Consider the following 16,330-nt stretch of genomic DNA (forward strand, 5'->3'; position numbering starts at 1 on the left):
TTATGATAATAAATATATTTTCTACTTGTATTGTAATTAGATTTATATATATGTAATTTGCAAGTTTTCAAGGTTCAGTAATAATTAATTAAAAAAATTATAATAACCTAAGTACCATCATAATACAATTCTAATTCTTCGTAGTTACTTTTCGGGGGTTGGTCATTACAGTACAGTTGAAATTATTCCAGATGTTCAGAAATGATAAAAAAATACAATTTTAAATTGAGTCTTCTTACCCAGGACATAAGTTCGATATTCAAACTGATTGTTTGCAAGAAAGATCTTAGTATATTTCGGTTATAACAGTTTAGAGCAAGCCATTTGTTTCATGTATACGTGCCTTGTCTGTGAATTCTAGTTAATGAGTTGGCATTTCGTATTTACTAGTACTAATGGGTATTTAAAAATGTCAAGGCTCATTTGACAAGAAATTGTAGAAATTAGTGGCAACTTCGTAGTGTCGTCCCTTTCAAATCAATATAAGAAAACGGGACGACACAATGTTGCCTCTTTTTAAAGCACCGTACAAAACTTTGTTCACGCCGACGCTCTTATTAATTTCTACAATTTCTAGTCGGTCTATAATCGTGGCGTAAATTTTTCAGCGGGCCTATGATGGCCGCGCTTCTTTTGCTAAGAGACGTGTGTCTTTCTAAGTATAGCGAGTGCGAGAGTGACGAAAACGATAGACGAAAAGTGTGACCATCATCCGTATAGTAAGTACTTAGTTTTTTAGTCTTTCTCTGTAAAGAACGATAACAGAAACACTGGGTATTCAAAGAGAGTCCACCCGATATACTATTATAATAATTATTCATTATTTAGAATTTTAGAGCAACGAAGTACTCTTAAAATTTCCTAACAGCACAGAATAAATAATGGTACTAAGTACAGAAGACTCACTCTCTAACAAAACGCGTCTGTTACGATCAGCACAGATATGGCCGCTAGGTGGCGACAGCGCCACGCGCGGCTTATGGCAAACCCCAAAATTGGGGCCGAACGGATGTACTTTTAGCTACCTGTAGCAAAGCTACGAAATCGCGGAGTGAGACACGCCTGCTAACAGGCAAGTTTTAACTGTTTAATTTTGTTATAACTGTGTAGCCGCCTATTCTATAGCGCTGCGCTCAATTTGCTTCTTAATTTATCGTAATAAATTATTATTTACCTGCATAATTTCTAGCAATAGCCATGGCAACAGAATTTCCAAGCGAAATGCTATGTTTTCACAGCTTTCGATAGTATCAATAGTTATTGCGGTAAATAAAGATAACAACAGGGAAAATACCTCGTTATCAAACAAAACCTAGACAGACATTCAATCAAGTAATTATCTAGCTGATAGTCTTATTATACCTAGTTATCCTGCTTTTTATCAAGGTCCATTTTCCAATTACTTTCATTGTTATTTTACACAATACAGTTAGTTAGGTCCACAGAAAAAGGATCTGTATTCCCCTAACGTTGGCACCCCTTTCTTTTCTCCGGGATATCCCGGCGCACATCCCGGCGTCAATCCTTGCATACGATAGAGAAAATCTCCTATATATAATTAACAAAAAAACTGGGAGCCTAGCAAAGATGACGATCGTAGCATCTGTCATCCCGATACATTTTTACATTTCGTTTAGCGTTTGGTACGATTGTCATCTTGGCCAGGCCCCCAGGTAATGCGTCTTTCTGTTTAAAAAATGCTTGTTGCTAGGCGTACTTGAATAAATAATATTTAGAATCTAGAATCTTGAATTTTCGCTATTATTTTTTCAGCTTGTCCCTGCTCCTGAAACGAAAGAAAGAAAGTTTATTATGTTTAAATAACTTTTATTTGTATTTAGTGTCCTACTGTAAAGCCACCTTAATAGACAGAGTGTAACGCTGCCTTAACGAAAAAATCGATGACATCTAGCCACAGGACCGCCAAACATGGAAATTGCTCCACCGATAAGAGTCATACTTTTAAATATAGACAATATATGTAGTATGATGATTAATGTAAAGCCAGGGGAATTCCATTGCTGAGGAATGATTCGCGAGCGATAGTGTTTTATCAATATAATAATTTTTTTAAAAATCGCATATCAGCCCATGACCTGTCTCAATAAAATACATTGGTCATCAAATTACCCATTTCGCAACTCCGATAATTCTCAAATAATTCAATAGTAAACAAATAATAAGATAAGATATGATATATGTTGGTGCGAGTCAGAAAGTTGATTCATGTACCAATATTATCTGTTCTGGTATTCCCATTCATGTTTTATGAGTATTACGTCTCGTAAATCTAGACACGCGGCAGCGTGTCAAGCCAAGTTCAAGCAAAGGAACTGGCTAGCCAGCGCCAAGTGTAATATTACACGAACCACTTGGTGCCACTTTTGACCCTTCTATAACTCAAAACATCTTTAACGTAAACACATAAAACTACGTGTGTTTAATTATATCCATAAGGACATCTAGAAGCCCAAATTTCATGAAGCTAGCTCAAACGGTTATAAAGATACTAGATGAAAACCCGGCCACGCTCGGGTAAAATAAATAATAATAATAGGTAATACTCATTTTGAATTAAGTAACCTATCTCATCTCAGAAAACTTTAAATCCGTAACATACAATTATAACTCTAAAAATTTACTATTCCGATATATCTAAAAACAAATAATTATGTAATTAAAAAACCTAATCCGCTTTTCTGGTAGCAGTTCGGTTCTGTAAGGGTCGCAGTTCTAACCTAACCTAACCCACTTCTGGTTGCAGTTTGGTTCTATAAGGAATTAAGGATCACAGTTCTAGCCTGACCCACTTTTCTGGTCGCAGATCGGTTCTGTGAAGGCTGCATTTATAACCTAGCCCACTTTCCAATCTCAAAAGAGGGAACCCTTTTGTACCTACCCTTCATGGCACTAAAGTGAAAGTATGGAAATTATGACTGCGATTTCATTCTTTAATATGAATGCCTATCCGTTAATATTCAATTCGTTCACAAAAAAAATAAAAAAAAACTGGATAAGTGCGAGTCGGATTCACCCACCAAGAACAGAACACTTTTTAGTAAGTATTTCTTGTTATAGCGGCAACAGAAATACATTATGTGTGAAAATTTCAACTGTCTAGCTATCACGGTTCATGAGATACAGCCTGGTGACAGACAGACAGACGGACAGTGGAGTAAACTGAAATAGAGGTTCCGTCACACTAGCGCGTTTTCAGAGCCGGGCCTGAGCGTTTTATATGAAAAAGTGGCGCGCCCCGCTCACGCGCCGCACGCCAAACGCGCCTGTGTGACGGAGCCTTAAATGTCATATACCTACTATTGTAAGAAAAACCGGCCAAGTGCGGTTCGGACTCGCGCACGAAGGGTTCCATACTTTTTAGTATTTGTTGTTATAGCGGCAACAGAAATACATCATCTGTGAAAATTTCAACTGCCTAGGCCTATCACGGTTCATGAGACAGACAGACGGACAATGAAGTACATCTGAAATAAATGTCATATACCTACTAAGAAAAACCGGCCAAGTGCGAGTCGGACTCGCTAATAGGTTCATAGGGTCATATCCAGCCTAGCATTGCATTGGCCCCGCTTAAATATTTTAAGAGTGTAATAGATTTGTAACCGGTCAGCAACGTGAGTCCCTTGGAGAAGCAGAGGTCTAGTCTAAACTCCCACTTACCATCGGCATTAACAGCCTTGTATGCTTGTTTGCCACCAACATGTCATATTAAAACATATTAATAAAAATTTACTCGGTCAGCAATGTGAGTCCCTTGGAGAAGCAGAGGTCTAGTCTAAACTCCCACTTACCATCGGCATTAACAGCCTTGTATGCTTGTTTGCCACCAACATGTCATATTAAAACATATTAATAAAAATTTACTAATTTCATCGGTCATATCCAGCCTAGCATTGCAGTGGCCCCGCTTAAATGTTTTAAGAGTGTAATAGATTTGTAACCGGTCAGCAATGCGAGTCCCTTGGAGAAGCGGAGGTCTAGTCTAAACTCCCACTTACCATCGGCATTAACAGCCTTGTATGCTTGTTTGCCACCAACATGTCATATTAAAACATATTAATAAAAATTTACTCATTTCATCGGTCATATCCAGCCTAGCATTGCATTGGCCCCGCTTAAATATTTCTTTAATTTGTTTTTAGCATTTGTTGTTATAGCGGCAACAGAAATACATCATTTGTGAAAATTTAAACTGTCTAGTTAATCTAGTTATCATGGTTCATGAGATCTTGAGATACAGCCTGGTGACAGACAGACGGACAGCAGAGTCTTAGTATTTAATAGGGTCCCGTTTTTACCCTTTGGGTATGGAACCCTAAAAAGTGACCAAGGCCTCCAGTGCCCCAGGCTGGAATCAAAGCAGCGTCCTCTGCTATCGCAGCAGGTGCCTGTGCCATTCTGCCACCGGGCCACGGCGGCATAGGTCGAATTTTTGAATACTAAACACAATACTCCCATGGAACGCTTTGAAGTTCAAATCTCGTTACGTTACGATGGCGTTTGCACTTTGCACTATGTTCGGTGACTATTTTTTATTGTTAACACACACAATACACTATTTAACAGGTTTTTATCACGTATTTTCGAATAAATTAGTAATTCAAAACACCCCAAAGCCGAATGGTTTGACGTCTAGGCAGTGTTGCAATCGTCTTAAAAGCCGTAACAGACTATCGCACGTTCTGGCTTTAAAAAAAATGTAATAATTATACCGGTATACATATCCATATGAAACGAAACTTAATGCAAATAATAACCATTATACATACCGGAGTCATCAAATAAACAGTAATATTCGTCTTGCTTTTTATTAAAAAAAAAAACGACCAACCTAACTTGTAAGCATGTTTGCAGTTTCTAAACGCAACAAACGCTGTCAAATGACAATCAACAAATTGAACATTTGCATTCTTTGTCGAAATTTTTTCACTTTTAAATGCAAAATACTCGACAATACGAATTTTGCGGATACATGTTCTCGATTCAAAAGTGATATTTTTTCAAGCTCTTTCGATTGAGCATAATTTCATTTAGGTCTACCGTCAGAGCGGCTCACGATTATTTATAAAGATGAAGGTCAAAAAGTCGTAAATTTTAAGACTGACTGACAGACTTATAGTACCTAAACCTAACCTACTTCCAGATGACCTAGAAGGATGAAATTTGGAATCCAGCTCAGTTATTGTGTGAAAGCGTAGGAAAAAATCTAAAAATAAAAAAAAAAGTTATAAAATAGGGGGGGTCCCCATACAAAAAAACCATTTTTTATTGTGACTGACATATAAGTACCTAAACCTAACCTACTTCCAGATGACCTAGAAGGATGAAATTTGGAATCCAGCTCGGTTATTGTGTGTAAGCGTAGGAAAAAATCTAAAAACAAAAAAAAGTTAATAAATAGGGGGGGTCCCCATACAAATTTCTTTTTTATTGTGACTGACATATAGTACCTAAACCTAACCTACTTCCAGATGACCTAGAAGGATGAAATTTGGAATCCAGCTCGGTAATTGTGTGTAAGCGTAGGAAAAAATCTAAAAATAAAAAAAGTTAAAAAATAGGGGGGGTCCCCATACAAAAAACCTGTAATACGCGCTAAACAACCGGCCAACGGTGTGTCGTTGGCGGCGCGCGGCACCACATAATTAATACAAAGAATAGAAGTAAAAAACATGCAGCGGAAACACAAGAAAAAACATTAAATCTCAATACCTGCCTAGTTTTCTTTACAAAAAGTATTGATATCCCATCAAAAACATAAATGTAAAAAAGGAGAGCCAAGTTCAATACAAAAATTATGCTTGGCTGTGGGGTTCGCCGCAAAAAGAATGGAGATCTAAATGAGTGCCAAGTTCTATGCAAAATCCAAATATGTATTTATAGGAACAAAATAACATTATAAACAAGTATTAAACTCTATTTCTTTGCTTTATTGGATACCTATAACAATTGCTGTTATTTAAAAAAAATGTGAGATCGTAAAGTAGGTTAGATTTGGCTTGGCCAGTTTTTATCAGAATTACAAAATATATATGTTGAATAACTTTATAAAATGACTGATGTAATGAAAACTGGCCAAGTCAAATCTAACCTGCTTTAAGATCTCGCATTTTTTTTAAATAACAGCAATTGTTATAGGTATCCAATAAAGCAAAGAAATAGAGTTTAATACTTGTTTATAATGTTATTTTGTTCCTATAAATACATATTTGGATTTTGCATAGAACTTGGCACTCATTTAGATCTCCATTCTTTTTGCGGCGAACCCCACAGCCAAGCATAATTTTTGTATTGAACTTGGCTCTCCTTTTTTACATTTATGTTTTTGATGGGATTCTTATTACTGCAAAGGATTTAACTAAAAATAATGCCAATGCACACTTCGGCCTGATTCGAACTTTAATATACGTCAAAAATTTGCTAAAGATACGATATGGATCGAATATGTCAGTGTCAAAAGTGACGTTTCTGCAAACTAAAACGTCACATATCCGATCCATGTCGTATCTTTAGTACACTTTGGACGCATCTCAAAGTTGGAATCAGGCCGAGTGTATCTTAACGCCACTTGCACCATTCCACTAACCCGGGGTTAACTGGTTAAACATGGAGTTACCACGGTTACCAGTACAATTTGACACTGGGTTAACGGTTTAACCGTTTAAATCCGGGTTAGTGGTATGATACAAGTGGGTCTTAATATACCAAGTTCAATAGATATGCAATAGAATCAAAAAGAATAGGTAGTATAGAGGGGTCCTGTCATTGCAAATTTTGCAGTCACAGTAAATTTACTGCCATCTATCGACACACGACTAAAACTCAAAATGAAAACGTATAAAATTATCAAAAAAATGTATATACATATATATGGATAAATGATTTTATTATTTTTATATCATTTTTGATCCATGTTCATTCACTGATATCTATGTGTTAAAATTGTTAAATCTGAAACGGTGTCGTCACGCCATCTAGCCGAGGATAGGCTAAAGGCGTGTGCGACTGTGCGCCATCCATCCGAGAATGACTTTTTCTTGATTTCCGAGGCACGTTTTTTCCTTACACTTTATTCATCTTATACGAAGTTATATATGTCTTTGATAGAATGAAAACCTGATAGGTAGGTATCGTAATCGTCTTAAATCGTGTCGTATCTGTAACATTTGAATGTCTACTGCAGGTGCAGCTGCATTACTGTTGCCACATCATTGCAGCGGCGTTTGATGCCGGCGCTATATCTCTCAAATTCCTTGAACAAGTGACGTATTGAACGTCATAATTGCGACAGTCAACGTCAACAAACGTCACTCATATATATCAAGCAAATTGACAGATACAGCAAGGGCGCAGCTGTCGCGACAGTAATGCAGCCGCAGTTGCCACCCGAACGTCACCTTAACTCCTGCACTGTCGAATATGTAAAGAGATAAATCGTCTGTCGACTTAGGCAAAAGGGAGAGAGCCCTTAGCCATCCATCGATCGGGGCGAGGCCATGAGCATTATGGTCACTTTTGCACCGGAAGCGATAAGAAACGGCTTTGATTAGCTTCATGAAGTATGATGTCAGTATATAATCATTTGTAAGATTTTTAAGCATTATAAAAAATCGTTTAAAATTACGCAGCATAGTTTTTAATTTGAGTCCCACAGGAGTTTTATAGCTAAGAATAATTTAAAGACAGCTTACGAGCACTAGATAAAAATATTACTGGGCAAGAATAACCTATGAAATAACTCCTTTATTGCTTACTAGGGAGCGGGAGTGTGTGGGAAATGTTCCATTGACATTTTAAATTAGAATCAACTTAGTTGCACCCAACTTTGTAGAAACAAACGATATTTTGTTGCAAAATTAGTTTACATTCAAGTGTTCAACAACATTTGCCGTTATAAGGACGTCTCTCGTATGAATAATCCAATAATATTACGATTATTCGAATAACTACGAGAAATGGGTTGGAAAAACAATTAATTGCTATCAGCGTACCTAATATTAAGGGGCCATCCATTAATTACATCACACGTTTAGGGGGAGGGAGGGGGTCAAGAAAATGTGACATATTGTGACATGGGGGAGGGGGGAGACACAAACTTTGTGACGTCACTTTAACTTCATCAGTAACCGATAATTTATTTAAATTATTTTATTCCTGTACATTTAAATAACAAGTTTTTAAAACGATAATCGTTTTTTTCTTTCCTAAGCAGTTTTGGGTTATAAAATTACTAATATTTATATCGTCAAAAATATTTTGATAAAATATTAATAATACTTAGGTACTTACTTAATTCGATTTTGAGATTTCGTGGAATAAATGTGACGTCACACTAGGGGGGGAGGGGTTTGCCAAATGTGACCAAGTGTGACAAGGAGGGGGGAGGGGTCAAAAAACCTAGAAATTCGTGTGACGTAATTAATGGATGACTCCTAATAAAAAAATATATTTAGTATCGTTAGGAAATTCTCAATAAATTGATTCTAACTTCCATGAAGAGCTTTCAATAAATTTGTAAGGATAAACACGGCAATTCTTATGAAATCTCCGTAAGTTTTTGTTATTAGATTATAAGTAAGTACTACCTAAATACACGTGTAAAACAAGTATCGATCAGACTTTGTTTTCTGGAGTGTTTTCTATTTTAAGAAGGTTCACAAGAAAACACGCAAAAAACGTTAATGCAGGAACTAATTACTATCAATGATTGATTTTTTCGCCACTCTTCACTAGCGTAAATGCTATTCATTAAAAAAACCAGGAAATCAGAGGTCCATGGGCAATAATGTTTGAAACGTTGATTTAGCACTAAAATAATTATGTATTTATCATCTCCTTCTGGGTTGTTCATTAGCAGGACAATTAAGGATGACTTTATTAGCGTGATAAAACAAGTGTATCACTTTTTAACACAACACGATTGAACGAGACGGTCAGTCTTTATCATGATGTCACGTTGACAAATTTTAAGACGAAACAGAAGCTGAGTTTTAAATATTTTAGGTAAATATACCCGTCTCGCTAACGGAAGCGGCACCTAAAAGTAGTGCGATAAGGACAAGGCGAAAAATCCTGCGTAAAAATCTCGAAAATCGAGGTTTCGTACTCCTCTGTTTCCTCCTCCAAAACTTAACCAATCGTAACCAAATTTGGAAATCTAAATGATTATGAAATTATCTGTGTCGGACCGTTTTGCTTTTTTGGCTAATTGATATCAGTTTTGAATGCCACGCCTCTCATTGCGGCATAGTCAATCAGGCCATTTTGGCCATTTTTGAAGGGCTCTAGCGCCTTAAAAAACAAAAATATCAAAAAAAGCAAAACGGTCCGACACAGATATTGATAATATTAATCTGTGTTGAAAAAATCATTGCTCTAGCTTCAAAAACCACGGAGGAAAACGAGGAGTACGTTTGTATGGAGAAATGACCACTCCTGTTGGCTCTTAATAAGACCATCCGGACAGGGGGACTAGCCAAGATGCCAGTCGTTTGTGCCGTAGCGAACGAAACGCTAGTGTCTCTCTATCACTCTTCCATATTAGTGCGCATCTTGGCAGGGGTGGCCTTCAGTAGGCAGTTCAGAGAGGAATCCCTACCTACTACTTTTACGACGAGTAGGTATCTTTAAGTAGGTTCTACTTGAAAGTGTTGGTAGCGGTGTAATCCCATTTGTCCCCGCCGGGCACAGGTGGGAATAGTTGCTTTCATATAAATCATTCGCATTTGTCCCCGCCTGTATGGTGGCAGTCACGTGGGGCGGTTACAAAATGGGTACATACACCGTTGTTATATAGCTACAATAATGGGAGGAAGAAATGAAACTTGGAATCTTGTATTTGTTGTGGCTCTCTTTTCACGGCTCCTCTACATGATGGGCCAACGCCGGCCACTCCAAGCCATAACAACCGCGTGGGTCATAGGAAAACTAATTTCAACGTTTACTTGCGCGGGCATACTGTAAACAATTTATGAATTTTAGAATGTAACAATATGTTTACTACATTGTATGAATTACAGATTCTGCGTTTAATTTAAGTAAACATTTGTAGGACTTGATTAATCAGCAAATATATCAAAAGTAGCAGAAATACATACCAAATCGCTAAGTGTTTCTTATTTCCACATCGGTTATTATGCGTCGTGTAGAATTCTTGAATGACAATCACTTTTATTTCTCAATGATTATATCAACAATCAAAATTAGATAAATATTACATTAATGACAATAATTACCAGTTGCTCTCCGATAAAGAAAACATCGTTAGCAAACCGGACTAGTCTAATCAGAGTAATGAGGCCCAGTTTTGTCTCTGGGTCGCAGGGTTGACAGCAGTGATCAAATCACCCCGAGTCCAAAATGAGGGAATTTCCTTCAGGTACAACAAAAAAGGGTTTTTGGTGAGGACTAAGGGATTTCCCACGGTGTTTATTTTTAGGATCTGCACTGCAATGCGGTCTCGTGGCAAGACGCATGCGCGTTGCGAAACGGTCGGCGCCCGCGCACACGAGGAAGCGCGGGACGAGCAGCCGGTACAATCCAAAAGCGGCAGCGGGAAATTGTACTCCCACTTCGCATTTTTGGCCCTGTGTTCCTTTAGGGTGCAAGCGGTAAATTGGAGAGAATAAAGGTAATATTCATTTTGGTAAAAGAAAAAACTTTACGTTTACTTTTAGGATCCGCCACGCAATGAAGTTTCGCGCGAAACGGTTGCCGCTCGCGCACAGTATAAACAAACGCGGTCCAAGTGAGTGGTACAATTAATTGGCCGCGAGAGCTGTCGGTATAATTCCAAAGGTGCCTCATTCCTCATTTTGAAGCCAAATTATACTTTTATGAGATGATAAAATAGACAAACGCTTAAATTAGTTACTGGTAGTGCTGTGTATCTCGCATGTACCAAGCGTATATGAAATACTGATTTAGATGATATGTTTAATGTGGAGCTAAGGTAGATTAATTAAGTTAAGGAATGTTTATTAATATCTGTGAGCAAAATACATTTGTCATAAAATGTTAATAAAAGTAACGTACATTTCGATACTTCCTAAAGGAGCCCTGAACCTACATTTCGATACTTCCTAAAGGAGCCCTGAACCTACATTTCGATACTTCCTAAAGGAACCCTGAACCCAGGGCAATTTCTATGAAATCGACTGCTATTTGACCTTCTGTCATCGTCCTTACGATATTTGAATTCCCGTATTATTGTATGATTTCTATGTAATTGGCAAATGACTATACTGTACCACACCATCGCCTATTTATTTTTCCGCTATTAATATATAAGGTAAGCATCTGTCTTTACAGACACAAGTATTCGTATGAACTCTCATTATATTGTAATAAAAAATACAAATGTTACCTTATTTTAAAACGCTTTAAGCTGATAACTTGCACCAAGCCCTGTACGACCTTAAACATTGAAGTTAATCACCGTTTAATAGATTCACTTCACTTGGCGCCGTTTGTCATTTGCGAGTTTGTCAATCCAATTAACTGACCACAAACCAAAGGAATGCAATATTATTACAACAGCTGAAAAATAATGTCAAATATGAATACTACTTCCAGTCAAAACGTATACAGGGTGTTTGGTACATCTTTTGCCAAATTAAAACGGCATATATATATTAGGAGGTTGATTCATTTGCTATCTTCCCAGGCCTAGAATTTTTGAAGTTTGCGCACTTAGTTTTTCAGCTCTATGCCAAGTTTTCGTAAATTTCAAATTTTTACTTGAGCAGTAGAAAAAAAATAATGGCCCATTTTTTTTTTCTATGCATGAGTAGATAGCAAATGACTCAACCTATCTGCCGTTTTAATTTGGCAAACGATGTACCAAACACCCCGTATAAGGTTGGAACTTTCGGTCCTTGGTCGTCAGATACTAAAAAACAATTTCTACCAAACTAGGCTGGGTGTCTGGCGACCTACGAGCTGGCGAATTTTTTGCACAAAAACTCAGCCTGACTGTGCAGAGGGGGAACGCGGCCAGTGTCCTGAGAACAGTGCCCCAGGCTAATTTAGGATTAGGTTAATGATAATTCCCTAATTGTGCAATATTGTATGTATACGGACGGACAGATGGACAGTGGATTCTTAGTAAATAGGGTCCCGTTTTGACCCTTTGGATACAGAACCCTAAAAAGATCAATCTCAGCAGGTCTCGCCCTAACAATTGATTACTAATAAATAAGTAGTAGAATCTGCTAATAGTCTCGTGACCACTCACGTGCGACTCCTGCGCAGTCATAGACTACCACTAACAGACTCCGTTATAGTAAAGCACAGGACCGCGTGGTCAACTAGTAAAGCAATTACCCAAGACCGCGTGGACACCACACACCGCGCATGATCTGTGTTTCAGACAACAATCCCATACATTAAAATGGCGGTTGAGATTGACTACTTTATTGCACAATCTTGCTTTTGTACCAATTTTGTATTGAAATGACGGATCTCAAATTAAAAATTGTCAAGGTAAATGCAATTTTGAATTGTGTCATTGAAGATTAAAAATACATTGGTTTTTATATAGGCTCCTCTGTGCTGTTAGAGGTGATAAGGTACTTAGCGACCCGCATGAACAAATTATACATCTAAATCTTCCTCAAAAATCACTTTATTGATAGGTGAAAACTGCATGAAAATCCGTCTAGTAGTTTTTGACTTTATCGCGATCACACAAACTAACGGTGTACTTGATTATATGGCGTCTCCAGCTGTCACTGCCAACGTCGTGCCACAATAATCTAACAGATGGCGTTAGGGAGCTAGAACCCAATTAGTAAGAAACCTGCATCGCGCTTACGGAGTTTTAAATGTCTGTTGCTATTATATATAACTTCCGACCAACTCTCAGTGGACTTCGGTCCCCAGGCATAACACCCGCCTGGGGAGAGTACTCTCTATTGCCTCCCTACTATTTTTCTACAGTTAGTTAAGTGGTCTGTGTACGCAAGTTTTGCAATAACTCGTGCGCACTGCGAGGGACACGCGACCTCGTGGCCCTACACACGTGGCGACACCATTAGTATTGTTACTAATGGGCATTTAATGTAACTCTCCAATGACTATTAATCAACAAAAAAAAACAAAGTAACATAAACTATAAACTACCTCTACAGACATATGTTTGGTTCTAATTTTAAAGACAGTTGGAATTATTTTTGTGCCATTTAGGTTTTTTTATTTCATAATATGAAATTACATACATAAAGTTGGGCAAGCAGATCTTGTCAGTAGAAAAAGGCGGCAAATTTGAAAAATGTAGGCGCGAAGGGATTTCATCTCATAGAAAATTTGAATATCGCGCCTTTTTCTACTGATAAGATTTACTTGACCATCTATAAATTAACCACTAGCCGCCCAGAGACAGAGATAAAAAGGTCTGCTGTTCCATTCTAATTTGAACTTTGTGTTAACAAAATAAAATTTAATTTTGCTTGGCAAGGTTTGACGTATGGGCGGCTAGAGGATAAATATATTAAGAACGGGTCACTCACGTATTTTAAGTCGAGCGTTTTTCGACTTAAAATACGAGAGCGATCCGTTCTTGATATATATTATGTAACATGTGTGTCTCACAGAAATTTATTATTAAAATTACAATATAAAATATTGACCAATTAATTAACAATAATATTTTTAAATTTAGTTTTTTGTATTACCTACCTATGCATATGCATCGCAGCGCAGAGTTACTCAGTAGACTACGATGCTGCAAATATACATATATAAATTTTGGAGGCTTTGAATCCAAATACGAGCCCCGATGCATATGTTTTCGTCTAGTGAGACCATTTTTTGAGGTTCTCGCGTTTGTTGAAAAATAATGTTTTTGTTTAAAAATTACTAATATTTAACGCTTATAATAATGTAATTTAATTTTATATGGTAATACTCTGCAATAACTAAATCCAAATACAAGAAATGCCATTTGTACTGAAAGAAATAAATAATGGTATTTTAATTTTTTATTGACGGGTAGGATTACAACATATGTGAAAAGGGCTATTACTAGGGAAAGCAATAGGGCTCTGCCAATGTACTGACAATTTTGTTTCGAGCCCATGCATGCAGCAGTGCTGTAGGAGAGGACAATATGATTTAGACAACATTTTTGAAAAGTCCTTTTTTTCAGCAATAAAAGTCTCATGCAATTTTATTATACGATCAAAATAAACTACATTAAACATTGCTATTATGGTTCCCATTACTAGGTCATTTTATGTTCATGTGTAAAATTTATTAAAATAAACAAAATTGTTGCGTGGAACTAGACGAAATGATTTGCATCGGGGCTCGTACACCTAAACCTACTTTATTTTCTTATATAACTAAAAGGAAAATCTCATAGATTACTAAGATATTACAGTTATTTTCAACATTTTATGTAATGTTTACTTACGTTTCAATTAAAATCTTTCCTTGTTTGGCGTTGCGCTGCACGCGGACTTAATTAAGATTGACGTCTACTACGTACTCGTATAAGATATATACCAATCGCTTGGAGAGGATTCGCTTCAAGGAAACCAGCAAAAAAAAACCAAGGTGACAATTATAATCGCTATCGCTACGACAGCGAAAAGATTCAGCGTCGGCGAAAATGACCCCACGATAGTAATAAACAAAAGCTACTGTTGAGTGTTGACATCCGAACGTCAGTCACCTTAACATTTTAGCCGATTCAATTATATTCTAAATTTATGAGGAGGGCTATGATGGTTATGTCACCACTTATCCACTAAGGCCCACTTGCACCATTCCACTAGCCCGGGGTTAACCGGTTAAACCTGGCGTTATCATTGGTTACCAGTACAATTTGACATTAGGTTAACGGTTTAACTGATTAATCCCGGGTTAGCGAAATGGTGCAAAGAAGGGTAAGTTTAAGTTGGAAATGTAGACAAATGACATATTATCCAACGACCATGTTATGCAGTTAATCATTTAACGACTATCGCTGTCAAAAGTGTAAAGGACGATATATAAATAAAAACTGGATAAAATGTCAGTTTTATCATCATTTATACAGCCATATCATTTATCCAGTCGATCATCATAGCCTTGCAGGTTCAGACAGATAATTTTGGCGCATTACTTACTTATTATCTAGACTTATTATCACTTATTATAATACTTATTATCGTTGGAGACGAATTCTGTATAAAGTTGGGAATACCAGCCAAGAATTCACGGAAGCAACGCGAGGCGCCGCGTCTCTTATTACGGCGACGCGGTTGTTCATTTCAATTGGTTTCAACAGCGCGATTTCAATTGTTTAATGACATCTTGTGAACTTAAGGCCCCGTGGGTCCAGATTCTTCTCTCACTCTGACTGAGCGAGCTTGAGCGAGACAACTGCGCGTGGGCATTTTCATTTAACTTGTACAAGTTAAGCGCGACTTAAGTCGTGTTTCAGTAACGTTTAACCGTTACATTCCTGACAAAATGTATGGGAGTTGACATTGACCGTCAGTTTTGTAACGATTGCTAACCGGCCGTTAAAGGTGTTCAATTAAGTGAAAATGCCCGCGTGCATGAGACCGCGGTCATGTTTTTGAATTTCAGTTTATATTAAGTTTAACAAAAAAAGGGAATTAATGAGTTCGATCAAAAATTTAATTGCGCATTTTTAAAAGCAGTTTTCATATTTTTAGCCTGTGTGCAAACAATTTTAGCAATTTAAACTGAGTGAAACAAAACATTTTATCCCACCAACTCGATAAAAATATTAACTCTAAATAATTACAAATCAAATCGAAACGAATGCTTCTAAATATAAAAAACTATATATGGCCGATGCGACAAAAAATCGCTTCATCATTTCCATAAATTAAAGTTTCTATTGGCGGTTTTCTATAAATATTTTCACTTGGCCAAATAGGCTCCTAGTTAGGCCAGTAATATGATATTCCAAAACGTGTTTATCATTTCTTTAAATAAAATAATTAAGTAGGCATCCCACCCACCGAGGCATCCGGACTTATTTTATCATTCAAACAACCTCTACCTATTGCTATAAATTTATATGTTTTTTATGCCTATAGTTTTTTTATAAAACCTGCCTACCACGGTTTTACTGATAGCTTACTTTTATCGTATTTTCATCACGTGGCCAAGGGAAGATTATAAATCTTTGGCAAAAAATGCAAATCTAAACTTAAATTATTTATGGAAATACTCACGTCACTTTTCATAGCATCTGTCATTGTGATAAGTTTGTACATGACTATTTCTATATATTATTTTAGTTTCAATTGGCGTTTTCTATCAACGATTGTCATCTTGGCCAGGCCCTCCG

This window comes from Cydia fagiglandana, chromosome 20 (assembly GCF_963556715.1).
Source record: "Cydia fagiglandana chromosome 20, ilCydFagi1.1, whole genome shotgun sequence".
Taxonomy (NCBI): domain Eukaryota; kingdom Metazoa; phylum Arthropoda; class Insecta; order Lepidoptera; family Tortricidae; genus Cydia; species Cydia fagiglandana.